The following is a 13,695-nucleotide window of genomic DNA, read 5'->3' as shown; positions in this document are numbered from 1 at the left end:
GCCCAGCGGAGCGGTGCTTGAGAGGAAGGGCCCAGCGGAGCGGTGCTTGAGAGGAAGGGCCCAGCGGAGCGGTGCTTGAGATGGCGGTGCCCAGCGGAGCGGTGCTTGAGAGGAAGGGCCCAGCGGAGCGGTGCTTGAAAGGAAGGGCCCAGCGGAGCGGTGCTTGAGACGGCGGTGCCCAGCGGAGCGGTGCTTGAGAGGAAGGGCCCAGCGGAGCGGTGCTTGAGAGGAAGGGCCCAGCGGAGCGGTGCTTGAGATGAAGGGCCCAGCGGAGCGGTGCTTGAGACGGCGGTGCCCAGCGGAGCGGTGCTTGAGATGGCGGTGCCCAGCGGAGCGGTGCTTGAGAGGAAGGGCCCAGCGGAGCGGTGCTTGAGAGGAAGGGCCCAGCGGAGCGGTGCTTGAGACGGCGGTGCCCAGCGGAGCGGTGCTTGAGAGGAAGGGCCCAGCGGAGCGGTGCTTGAGAGGAAGGGCCCAGCGGAGCGGTGCTTGAGATGAAGGGCCCAGCGGAGCAGTGCTTGAGACGGCGGTGCCCAGCGGAGCGGTGCTTGAGATGGCGGTGCCCAGCGGAGCGGTGCTTGAGAGGAAGGGCCCAGCGGAGCGGTGCTTGAGAGGAAGGGCCCAGCGGAGCTGTGCTTGAGACGGCGGTGCCCAGCGAAGCGGTGCTTAAGAGGAAGGGCCCAGCGGAGCGGTGCTTGAGAGGAAGGGCCCAGCGGAGCGGTGCTTGAGAGGAAGGGCCCAGCGGAGCGGTGCTTGAGATGAAGGGCCCAGCGGAGCGGTGCTTGAGACAGCGGTGCCCAGCGGAGCGGTGCTTGAGAGGAAGGGCCCAGCGGAGCGGTGCTTGAGACGGCGGTGCCCAGCGGAGCGGTGCTTGAGACGGCGGTGCCCAGCGTAGCGGTGCTTGAGAGGAAGGGCCCAGCGGAGCGGTGCTTGAGACGCCGGTGCCCAGCGGAGCGGTGCTTGAGACGGCGGTGCCCAGCGTAGCGGTGCTTGAGAGGAAGGGCCCAGCGGAGCGGTGCTTGAGAGGAAGGGCCCAGCGGAGCGGTGCTTGAGATGGCGGGCCCTGTTCAGCGGTGCTCTTCTCCACGGCGGGCCCTGTTCAGCGGTGCTCTTCTCCACGGCGGGCCCTGTTCAGCGGTGCTCTTCTGCACCGCGGGCCCTGTTCAGCGGTGCTCTACTCCACGGCGGGCCCTGTTCAGCGGTGCTCTTCTGCACCGCGGGCCCTGTTCAGCGGTGCCTATCTCCACGGCGGGCCCTGTTCAGCGGTGCTCTTCTGCACCGCGGGCCCTGTTCAGCGGTGCTCTACTCCACGGCGGGCCCTGTTCAGCGGTGCTCTTCTGCACCGCGGGCCCTGTTCAGCTGTGCCTATCTCCACGGCGGGCCCTGTTCAGCGGTGCTCTTCTGCACCGCGGGCCCTGTTCAGCGGTGCTCATCCAGCAGGTCAAGGGAGCCAGACCTGGCCTGGACTCCCTGCTCAGTCGCCCTCGGACCGTGACGTTTCTGGACCCTTCGGGGACGGACTCCTGGCCTCCTTAGTGTCCTCCTTCCCAGCTGGGATGTGGCATGTGGGGTCCACCTTCTCCGCGCTCCTGCTGCCCTTCCGCTCCTTTGATGGGGCTCTCGGGCCCTTGCCTCCCCTAGATGGTGTGGGTGGTGAAGTGGCCGCACATTGCTCCTTGGGGGCAGCCCTGTCAGTCCTCGCACGGCGGCCCTTGTTTTTGCGGGTCCTCTTGCCAGGGGGGGGGCTGGACGTGTCCTTGCTGCTGATCGATGTGTCACTGCTGGCAAAGGGTGGGCTCCAGAACCCAGGCACAACAGTGACACCCGAAGCTGGGCTGGTGGTGGCTGCGGTGCTCTTGGGACTCTTTGAAGATGGATGGGGGAGCTCATCGGGGGGAAAGAGGTTAAGGTTAGCCAGGAAAAGTTTTTTAGGGCCAAGGTAAAGGGTAGGAGAAGTGGAGATGGAAGTGGAGGTAGAGGAGGTGGTTGTAGGAGAGTCAGGTGTGCTGTCATTGGGTGAAGGTGCTGGTGCTGTAGGCTGTCGTGAGGTGGATGGCTGTTGGGTGGGTGTCTGCCTGCGTTTGTGTGTCTTGGAAGAGGGGGTGACAGACACAGTGGGAGAGGACACAGGGGACGTGTAAATGGCAGTGGGGGTGGTGACTGCACGAGTGTGGACTGTACTGGAGGGTGAGGTGGTGATGGAAGCACTGGCTGATGTTGGGGTGCATGCAGGTGTGAGTGTAGACGTCACAGGGAGGGAGGAGGGAGACGAGGAGGAGGGGGACACAGGGGTGGCAGTGGCTGTTGGCATGTCTGCATCTGGGTGTTGCTTGGGTGAGTGTTTGTGGGATCTGTGGTGCTTGTGTTTGGATGAGCTGCTCTTGGGTGTTGAGGTGTGTGCAGGCTGGTCTGATGGTGTGGATGGGATAGGCTGAGGAACAGGAGACAGAGAAAGGCTGGAGGCAGTAAGAAGAGGGAGGCTGTAAACAGGGACAATGGCTGCCGTCAGTGCTGAGGCCAGAGCAGTGAACGCTCGTTGATGGGCAGCCTGACCCGAATGAATGCCCTCCAGGTACGCATTGCTCTGTTGCACCTCCCTTTGCACACCCTGGATGGCATTCAAAAGGGTCGTCTGCCCAACAATGAGCGTCCTTACCAGGTCAATGAGCTCCGCACTGAGGGCAGCAGGGGCAACAGGGGCAGGGGCTGAGGTGCCTGGGGCGAAGGAGACGCGCGCCTTCCTGGGCGAACCGGCACGGAGCGAAGACTGAGGGGCTGCTGGGAGGGCGGGGCTGGTGCGCTGGGTGGTGGCTGTACCTGTAGAGGCGGGGGGCACGGATGTTGCCGCCACCCCTAGGGAGCTCCCATCCGAGGACTTGTCGCTTTCGCTGCTCTCACCAGCGGTCCCCGTCGTGGTGCTCCCCTCGCCCTCTGGATCACTGGTGCCCTCGGTGTCTGTTCCTGGGCCCACCGGGGCCTTGTGTCCTGCAGCTCCCTCATGCTCCGATGCCAAATCTCCTCCGCCTGATGATGCTAATGCACACATGCACAAGAAGATGAAGAGAAAGGGTGGGGGGAGAAAAAAGAAGACCAGGTTGAGTGCATGCAATGTCAACACCGTTGGCGGAGAGGACAGACACAGGTGCCTAATGCACTAAGCCGCGCATTCGGGGTACACTACTCAGTACTACTGACTAAGACAACAGCCCAAGAGATGTCAAACGTGCACATGGGAGATGCTGGACCTTCAATGGCTGTACTTGTCACCCTACCGAGGTGGGGGCCGGGGGCACAGGGCCATGCCTAAGGGAGAGGACTACACTACAGAAAGCGCCCTGGCCTAATGTTACCCACAGCCCTCCTCCCCCACCCAGACGCCTCCACTGCGCAGAAAGATAGGAGAATGTGCTGATACTCACCCCCTTGTGTCTGCTGTGATGTCTTAAAGCGCCCATCCAATTCAGGGTAGGCCACCGCCAGGATCCGGGACATCAGGGGGGTCATGGTGCGACCGGCACCCCTCCTAGGTTGGGAGGCCATCCCCAGCAGTGTTTCTGCGGTCTTCCTTGTTCCGCGGCGGATGTCCTCCCACCTCTTGCGGCAGTGGATGCCCCGTCTGTTGTGGACCCCCAAGTTCCGGACTTGCTTGGCGATGGCACGCCAAATCTCGATCTTCTGATGGGCGCTGACCTATTTGACATGTACAGGGTGGAAAGGAGGAAATCATGAATGACCTGCATGTTAGATGTGATTGGCCCCCCCCACCAACTTTGCCATATGGCACATGCTCTCATCTGTCGGGTGTTGCATTCCTCATTCGCCCCCCACCCCACCAACTTACCTCCACCCCAATCCACACAGGCATAGCCCATTCCATGTGCACCCGGTGTACTCACTTGTTGGTCTGGAGGACCGTAGAGTAGCGCATACTGGGGGAGGACCCCATCCACGAGCTTCTCCAACTCTTCAGACGTGAAGGCAGGGGCCCTTTCCCCAGTCGCAGCAGCCATTGTATCTTCCAGACCGAGGTCACAGCAGCACTTGCAGTATAGGTCCTCTCCTGTGGATGATCAGGTCTCGAGTGATTAAGCAGATAGAAAATGGCGGTCACGCCCGCGGCGGTGCGTACCGCGGCGGTGCGTACCGCGACCGCCGGCGCACTTCGTCATTGGCTCCTGAAACCCATAGGCTTCAATGTTAACCAATGCGGCTTTGCGCCGCGGTCTTCGACCGCCTACCGCCACGGTGTGCCCCGCCAGCGCATTGACCTCACATCCCATTGTCCCACTTCACAGGTCAGGTAGCCGCCATTTCAAGGGCCTACATGGCTTAATTTTGACTGCGACACACAGGCCTAGGCCTTGCATTGCCACACATACACGCCTTTCAACCCATTGCCATTCTTTAACTGTGCAAGCTGTCTGTACGTACCTGTGGTTTGGCTGACTCTGTGCTCCATGTTGTCCTTCCTAGGCACCGTCCGCTGGGACTTGCAATGAGAAGGAGGAATCCTCGCGTGTACCGACCGCTGGTGGACCTGTCGACAATGGAAGAACGCCATATAATACTTCGATACAGACTAGACCGTGCCACTATCCATGAACTGTGTGCCCAGCTGGAGCCAGCCCTGATGTCCCCCATCCGCCAACCCACAGGGATTCCCCCTCTGGTGCAGGTTTTGTCAGTCCTCCATTTTTTGGCCAGTGGGTCATTCCAGACCACAGTGGCCATGTCATCTGGAATGTCTCAGCCTATGTTTTCTAAGATTTTGAGCAGAGTGTTGTCTGCCCTGATGAAACTCATGCGGAGCTACATCATTTTCCCAGAGGAGGGTGACTTGCCTACAGTGAAGGGTGATTTCTATGCCCTTGGACATATCCACAACATCATTGGTGCCATTGATGGGACCCATGTGGCTTTGGTACCCCCAAAAGACGATGAGCAGGTGTACCGAAACAGAAAAAATTATCATTCGATGAATGTCCAGGTGGTCTGTTTGGCTGACCAGTACATCTCCCATGTAAATGCCAAGTTCCCAGGGTCAGTGCATGACGCGTATGTGATGCGAAATAGCAGCATCCCCTATGTGATGGAGCAGCTACAGAGACAACGTGTGTGGCTAATAGGTGACTCTGGTTACCCCAACCTGCCGTGGCTACTGACCCCAGTGAGGAATCCCCGGACAAGGGCAGAGGAACGCTACAATGAGGCCCATGGGCGTACTAGGAGGGTGATTGAGCGAACCTTTGGCCTCCTGAAGGCCAGGTTTAGGTGCCTGCATATGACAGGTGGATCCCTAATGTACTCACCAAAGAAGGTGTGCCATATCATCGTGGCGTGCTGTATGCTTCACAACCTGGCTTTGCGACGCCAGGTGCCTTTCCTGCAGGAGGATGGTCCAGATGGTGGTGTTGTAGAAGCCGTGGAGCCTGTGGAGAGTGAAGAGGAGGAAGACTCAGAGGACGACACAGACAATAGGGACAGAGTGATACAACAGTATTTCCAGTAACACCCAGGTAAGAATCACCCACGCCATTTCACAATTGCTTCTAGCCTCCTGCATCTGTACTTTCTGTAGTTCCCACCAGATCTTTTTGGGTAATTTTTTATTTTCCCTTCCCTTCTCAGTGCTGTATGACGCAGTGCCTGACTTCTGCTTGGTTTGCCCATGAACTACAGCGTATTGACATTGGTATGTTGTCATCACTAATTGACAGAACAGATATTGAACAGTAATATGTAATACATTTGCTAATAATACAGCATGACTCCAAACTGATTTGTGTGCAATATGTGATTTATTTACAGGGCTAGATATTGGTACATGTGATTATAAGGGTGATGGGTGGGGGTGGAGTAATGTCCATGGCAGAGTCCAGTTCTCAGTCTCACAGGTGCATTGTCCTTTTGCCTGTGGAAGGATGGAGCAGAGGCAGTTCATGGTTGGACAGGGTGGCAATGTGGGACAGTGGGAAGAGTTCAGGGGGTATGTCCTGCTGGCGGGGGTCTTGACATCCTACTCTGTCTTTTTTTTGGATCTCAGGCTCCTCTTACGGGGTGGTTGTTCTTCAGCAGGAGGTGGGGTTCTGGTGGCCTGCCGTGGTGTTGGGGCCTCCTGTCCACTAGCACCGGCGGAGGTGGTAGGCTGTTCCTGGTCCGGGCTAGTGACAGGGCCCCTGTGTGGTGCCACATGGTCCCGCAACGCGTCTTCTATCCTGTTGAGGGCCAGGACGATGGTCCCCATTGCGGTCCCGATGATTCTCAGCTCCTCCCTGAACCCCATGTAGCGTTCCTCCTGCTGTGCCTGGATCTCCGTGAACCTGGCCAGTACCGTCGCCATCGTCTCTTGGGAGTGGTGGTAGGCCCCCATGATGGTGGTGAGGGCCTCTTGGAGAGTGGGTTCCCTGGGCCTCTCCTCCCCCCCCTGTCGCACAGCAGCCCTCCGAGCTGGCCGGTTTCCCCCGGCCTCTGTCTCCTGGACGGTGTGCCCGCTCCCACTGCCCCCAGGTCCCTGTTGTTGTTGGGGTGTTGGGTTAGCCTGGGTGCCCTGTAGTGGCAGACACACCGCTGATTGACGTGTCCTAGAGACAGAGGCATGGGCCCGCTGGGTGGGAGCTGTGCTGGTGTTGGCAGAGGGGGTCAGGTCTGGTGTGGCCTGTGTCTGGGTGAGGGGAACCGACTGCCCAGAGGTCCCCGATGGTCCGGGCTGGTCATCAGGTTCAGTGTCGACAGAGCTGCTGTCCTCACTGTGGGCCTGTTCCGGGGGTGGGATGGACATTTCTGGACCCTCCTGGCTGGTGTTTTGGCGTTCGGGTCCTGCATGGGGTAAGAGAGTTTGGTTATTGTTTCTGTGTGTGCAATAGCGTGCGTGTTATGGGTGCCCTCGTCCCCCAGTGCAGGCATTCCCTTGAGGGAGGTGTTGTGAGGGTAGTTAGTGGGGGGGGGTAAGTGCGGTGGTCATGCTTGGGTGATGGGTGTCCATGGATTGTGTTGGCATGCAGGAGTTGGTGTTGGGATGGGTGGGTTGTGCTGGTGAGACATTGTCAGGGAGGATGTGTGCTGGGGGGTTGGGGGTGAGGGTGGGGGTGTGGGTTGGCATGCTGGTGGGGTGGGGGGGATCTAGTAGTTGAGATTGGACTTACCAGAGTCCATTCCTCCGGCTACTCCTGCGAGGCCCTGAGGATGCAGGATGTTGAAGACCTCTTGCTCCCATGATGTAAATTCGGGAGGGGTGGGTGGGGGTCCGCCGCCAGTCTTCTGGACCGCGATGTTGTGCCTGGAGACCATCGATCGGACCTTCCCCCGTAGGTCGTTCCATCGTTTGCGGATGTCCTCCCTATTCCTGGGATGCTGTCCCACCGCGTTGACCCTGTCCACGATCCGCTACCATAGCTCCGCCTTCCTAGCTATACTGGTGTGCTGCACCTGTGAGCCGAAGAGCTGGGGTTCCACTCTTAGGATTTCCTCCACCATGACCCGGAGTTCTTGGTCCGAAAAGCGTGGGTGCCTTTGGGGTGCCATGGGGTGGTGTGGGTGAGGTGTGGGGTGGTGTATGTGATGATGAGTATGTTGGTGTGTGGTGCTTTGTGCTACTATGTGGTGTGTGTGATGGTGTAGTGTGCCTCAGTGTGTATTGCTATGGATTGTCTGCTGTGTCTCTCTCTCCTTCTCTCAGTAATTGTGGTCGTAGGGGTTTGTGGGTGATGTGGGGGTGTGTTTTATAGTTGATTGATTGTGTGGGAGTGGGTTGTGTATGTGTATCAGGTGTGTGTATTTGTAATTGTCCAATGTGCATGTGTTTTGGTGCTGTGTGTGTATTTTGACCGCAGCGGTGTGTACCGCCAATGGAATACCGCGTTGGAAAGCCCGCTGCGTTGATTCGTGGGTCGTAATGGCATGGGCGTTTTTCTGTTGGCGTGACGGTGGAGGTTTGGTCATCTCCAGTTTATCGCTGCCCGCTGATGTGGCGGCCTGCAGTGGAGGTCGGATTTTTGGAGGTTTGGCCGTTGTGGGTCAGAATGACCGTGGCGGCTTTCCGCGGCCGCGGCGGTGTTATGGCGGTCTTCTGACCGGCGGTAAGCGCCTTTTACCGCCGAGGTCAGAATGACCCCCAAAGTGTATAATATGTCCTAGTACCCTATCGTGATAGGCCTAACCTTCTACCTAGAGGAAAGCTGGGTATGTTAAACATAATTTGCCAATGCCATGTCCATGGAAGGAGCCCCCAACCCTGGTTACCTTGAAATGAGGTCTTGAGCTGAGACTTCTAAAGAAGACGAAGTCCGGGTCAAAGTCAAGGCAACATGCAGCATCGATAGCAGCGATGGTATCTGGTCAGAATCCCTCTGATTATCTGTCTAAAGTGTGATGCATTTATACAAATCTACTTGCACCCCTGACGTAGGTTGTTCCAAAACAATAGATAACACTGCATGCTTGGAACGGTAATTTCTAATGTGAGCACCTACAGTTTGTTTGTCTTTGTCGCATGAGTTGATGCCTTAGCGCAGTGACACTTATAACATAACTCTAAACAAAAGGGCCTAACTATAAACGAGGCAGCCATCTTAGAAGAATTAATTAAATAAATGGTCTAAGACAGAGCAAGCTAAGTAGGTTAAAAGTCTGCAAGCTAAAGGCTAAGCTAACTCCTGTTATCCCATTAAAACAAACTAGGATTCACTACAACGTCTTAATATTGTTGTTTTCCAATTTCCTTTCATTCCAATGCTTTCTAAAGAAGATCTCTGAAATTTGGTGATTCTAAATCCACTAGCATCATGGTTTTAATTCCATCGATAATGACTTCACAATTCAGAGATTTGGACAGGTTATCATCAACTCCAGTAGCAAGGATATCGTAGTGATTGTTTTCTTCGCCCAACAATTAATACCATGTTATCCTTATCTTGACTGACCTGACCACAGTCACTTTTCTTATCTACAATTGAATTTAGTTTATGCTGAGATCCACACACTGTAGGAAAATTTGCTTCAGTGAGATGCAAAGTAGATCCACACCTTAAGCATTTAACTCTTTCCAATGACTTGTAAGTGCTCTTATTAAACTTACTTTTGTTGGAACTTCAAACCAAGGTATCTTCGCTAAGATTCTCTTTATCATTATTCAGCAATTTACATGACCGTATAATTCTTTTTATGCCTTTTGCTACTTCAATTACGTCTTTTAAGGTTGGATTTGTATGACATAATAGTTGCTCTTGAATCTTTTCTTTATGATAATTCATCATAACTTGAGCTCTGATGTATTGATCTGTAATAGTACCAAAATCACATTGATGCTAATATAGGTAGAGCAGCAACATAAGCTTCAATAGGTTTTGAAAAGAGCTGATGCTGTGAATAGAAATCGAAACACTCTATCATAACATTTGGCTCAACCATGAAATGCAATTTCAGTCTATCTAGTGCCTCAGAAAATACATCCTATTATGCTTCCTCCACACCTTCAGGTGCTTTGTGTGGTGGCAAATGTGCAAATATTTATTGTGCTTCTGCACCAACTGAATGTAATAATAACCTTTTCTTTCCTGTGGCTGAAAATGAGGTAGCATCAATAGCAATCATGAAATTACTAAATAACCCAAACCACTTGCTCAACTTCATAGGTAAATCCCATGGATTCTGTAGTAAAGGTGATGGTGGGTAATGCTCAGAAATATTACAGTACCAATGTCTATGGTTGCTTTGCTATAAGGTAAGTACAGCTGTACACAGACAGGTTGGAAGACAAAAATTGATAAAAGTCAAAGTGTCAGGCAAAATTGAACTTACTTGCCAATAATATGGAGTACCCACCATCGATATGTGGATCCCAAACATAGTGGTATAAAGTAAAAACTTCCTTTGCAGGCTAGAATACACTATTGAGAACCTGCCAACAGGCTATAACCATACAAATGCCTGTGCATATTTCAGGGATAACAAAGATGGCAGCACGTTGTGCACATCAGAGCTGGTTGATTGACTGCACGCGAGTGCTCTAAGCAATGTTCAATACTCCCTCGTCATTGACACTCGCAGTGCTCCTATGTCACTGTCAGCCATTGGGGCTCAACAGCAATGACATTAGGCTCAGCCCCTTTAAATTCAACTGCAATACATTTCTTACTGTTGCCAAAGATGGAATTGTCAAGCATTGCGATGACCAAGACTTCGAAAAGGATTACTCCTGCCTGAGGTGCCTGCAGCAGACACACCAGAACTGGATGCACAGATAGGCTAATAATTAATTTGTTCCCTGTTGTTGGCACACCACTGGAGATAGTCTGTAGTCGCCAAAAACGTAGTAATGATAGGGAGAGCTTATACAGTGTAAACTGGCTTATACTTCAAAGAATGTCCTCAGCAGCAGAAGCAATGACCAGCAAGAGCAGCAGTCATAGTCCAACTGCAGAGTAAATAAATCTAAATATTCTAAATAAAAACAAACCTGTAATGGAAGGCTTGTGCATTACAAAGAAATAACAAGCACTCAACATAGGAAGTGAAATAACAAATGAAAAACTTAACTAACATACATTACCACATGTTTGATTACATCAAGATGACGTCCGGCGTCCCACACTTTTGTGATAAATATAGAATGTTAGCAATATAGTGTTATGTAGCCATTTTAGGTATAGCTCCATGCACGTTAGTTTAACACACTAGGCCGCTGTGCACTTTGACCTAGATATATTTTGTTTAGCTTCGCATTGTTATTTTTACAATAACCAGTTTTATGGTCTAATTGTTTTTGCTTAGCCCAGCACTGTGTTCTCAAAGAAGACATTCTTGATCACTTTGTGCTTCAGTCAAGGCTACAGTTTGGTACATTGCCGGTGAACGTGGTAGAAGTTTAGTCTCCAACATTCGTAGAAAATACACATCCTTATGTAGGGACATTTTCTTAGAACATCAGCTGTGTTATTATAAAAACACTTCTTAGTCCCATTACATGTTAAGAGGGAGATTCCAGCCAGGGAACCACGACTGTATGCTGATTGCTGAATGCTTCGCTGCAGATGCTAACCAGACAACAGGCCTTTGCTCAGGTATGAGGGTTGATGTCCTCCCGGGGGGACCCGAAATGCAGAATGAGAGCTTAACATGCTGTGCTCAGATTAGGACTTAGATAGGAAATAGTCCATAAATCCTAGTGACAATATGATAGTGCTATTCTTATGCTTCACTCTCCTCGTCACCATTTTAATATTGTCATGTTGTGTCGTCCTGGTTAGTGCAGCTCGCGCTTTGCTATCTAAACTGAAGTCATTTTATTAAACCATTCATTAAAACTCATGCTGCTTCTTGTTGTCATTTATATATGAGACCTAATTGTGGATGGGAGAACCGGATGCGACCTGAGTGACCACGACTTCCCTGAGAAGTATAATATGTCATGCGCTCGGCTGCCCAATCATCCATATATCTTGGTAGAGATGAGGCACTGCTAGTTAGCCGGAGCAAAACCCAGATTTAGAGCGATAGGTGTCACCCGCAGTGGGTCAGACTAAGTGGGTCATTACAACCCTGGCGGACGGTGTTAAAGCGGCGGTAAGACGCAAACAGTCTGGCGGTAAAATTTTTTGAATTATAACCGTGGCGGAAACCGCCAACAAAGACAGCCACTTTCACACTCCGACCGCCACGGCGGTACAGACAGGCAGAAGACAACGTACCGCCCATAGTATCACAACCCACCAATCCGCCACCTTTTCCGGGGCAGATTCTCTGTGGCTAAAAACACGGCGGAAACAGTTTCTGCAATGGGAAAACGCTCACCTGAACACATCCCACGAGGAAGGAGGACTCCATGGAGCCTGAACTCCAAATCCTACCGGCCCTTGTATTCCTACTCATCTACGAAGACCAACGCCAGCGCTGGCGACGACAACTGTGAGTACTGCACCTATGACATAGGGGATTGGGGAGGCAAAAGTTAGGAGGACACACACGCAACACCCCCACCCCCACCCCACCCTTGCATATTACAACACACACACCAAAGCATTTACAAAAATCACATCAACAACCCACAACCCCCCCGGAAGAAAGCAAAGACAAAACGAAATCAGTCAAAACCTTGTAATGTATCAATATACATATCTCAAAAATATACAGATATATTAGCTAACCATACAAAACTATATACATTCCGAGAAGTAGTGTAGATATGCACAAATAAATGTCCGTGCACTACTAGTCCAAAAATGCATGGGCGAGGCCCACAAAAGATACCTGTCCACACACGGAGAGAACACTGCCGGGGCATCAGATAGAAACACTACAGGCACCTCAGGGGGAAGGGAAGGGGGGGCACCTCAGCCGGAGGAGTGCAAAGCCAGATCCACGACGGGGCTCCATGCCCACTGTTCCATCCTGGGAAGTGCAAAGCCACAGTCTCTCAATTCTCTACAGTGGGTGGCTTGCCCACTGTACCATCCTGGGGAGTGCAAAGCCACAGTCTCTCAAGTCTCTACAGTGGGTGGCTTGCCCACTGTACCATCCTGGGGAGTACAAAGCCACAGTTTCCAAAGTAGATAACAGCCTCCACTGGTTCAGGAGGGGGACAGGTGCCCAGACTGGATTAGTCTCCCCGTGGAAGTTCCTGTACCGTCCCTGTCCCACCCGCACATGGGATAACGATGCTTGATGTGGCGGACATTTCATTCTTCCCCGGTGCATGCCCTGTTCAGCGGTGTTTTGCCATGGTGGTTCTGGACTGTTCAGCGGTGCTTTGCCATGGCGGTTCTGGACTGTTCAGCGGTGCTTTGCCATGCCGGTTCTGGACTGTTCAGCGGTGCTTTGCCATGGCGGTTCTGGACTCTTCAGCGGTGCTTTGCCATGCCGGTTCTGGACTCTTCAGCGGTGCTTTGCCATGGCGGTGCATGCCCTGTTCAGTGGTGCTTTGCCATGCCGGTTCTGGACTGGGCATTGGTGTGTGGCATGACGTTCCCTCATTGCCCAGCGGGGCTGTGGCAGCCGGGCCCCACCTGGGCACTGACTTCAGCGGTGGTCTCCTGACCAGTGACGATACTTGGGCCCTCCTGGGCAATGACTCTGGCGGTGGTCTCCTGACCAGTGACGATACTTGGGCCCTCCTGGGCAATGACTCTGGCGGTGGTCTCCTGACCAGTAACGATACTTGGGCCCTCCTGGGCACTGACTCTGGTGGTGGTCTCCTGACCAGTGACGATACTTGGGCCCTTCTGGGCACTGACTCTGGCGGTGGTCTCCTGACCAGTGACAATACTTGAGCCCTCCTGGGCCCTGACTCTGGCGGTGGCGGTGGTCTCCTGACCAGTGACGATACTTGGGCCCTCCTGGGCACTGACTCTGGCGGTGGTCTCCTGACCAGTGACAATACTTGGGCCCTCCTGGGCAATGACTCTGGCGGTGGTCTCCTGACCAGTGACGATGGTGCTGGCGGTGGCGTCCCAACCGCCGGGAAGGATGCCGCCCTTCTCCGCCGTGCTGCTCACACTAGGCTGTGCAGACTTCCTCTGGCCCTTCCCCACCTTTGGAGGAGTCACAGCTGACTCTGCCATCCACCTGGAACCCCTGTGAGTTGTTTTGCCACCAGGAGTCTTCACAGGGTCCCGTCGGCCACTTTCCAATTTCAGAGCCTTTACAGGCATGGGCTGCCAGTGCCTTGGCTCCGGGTCACACTGCCAGTCCTGGTGGCCGGTGCAC

The sequence above is a fragment of the Pleurodeles waltl genome, chromosome 10 (genome assembly GCF_031143425.1).
Source record: "Pleurodeles waltl isolate 20211129_DDA chromosome 10, aPleWal1.hap1.20221129, whole genome shotgun sequence".
Lineage (NCBI taxonomy): Eukaryota > Metazoa > Chordata > Amphibia > Caudata > Salamandridae > Pleurodeles > Pleurodeles waltl.
The sequence above is the reverse complement of the archived record's forward strand: the minus strand, read 5'-3'. Positions refer to the sequence as shown.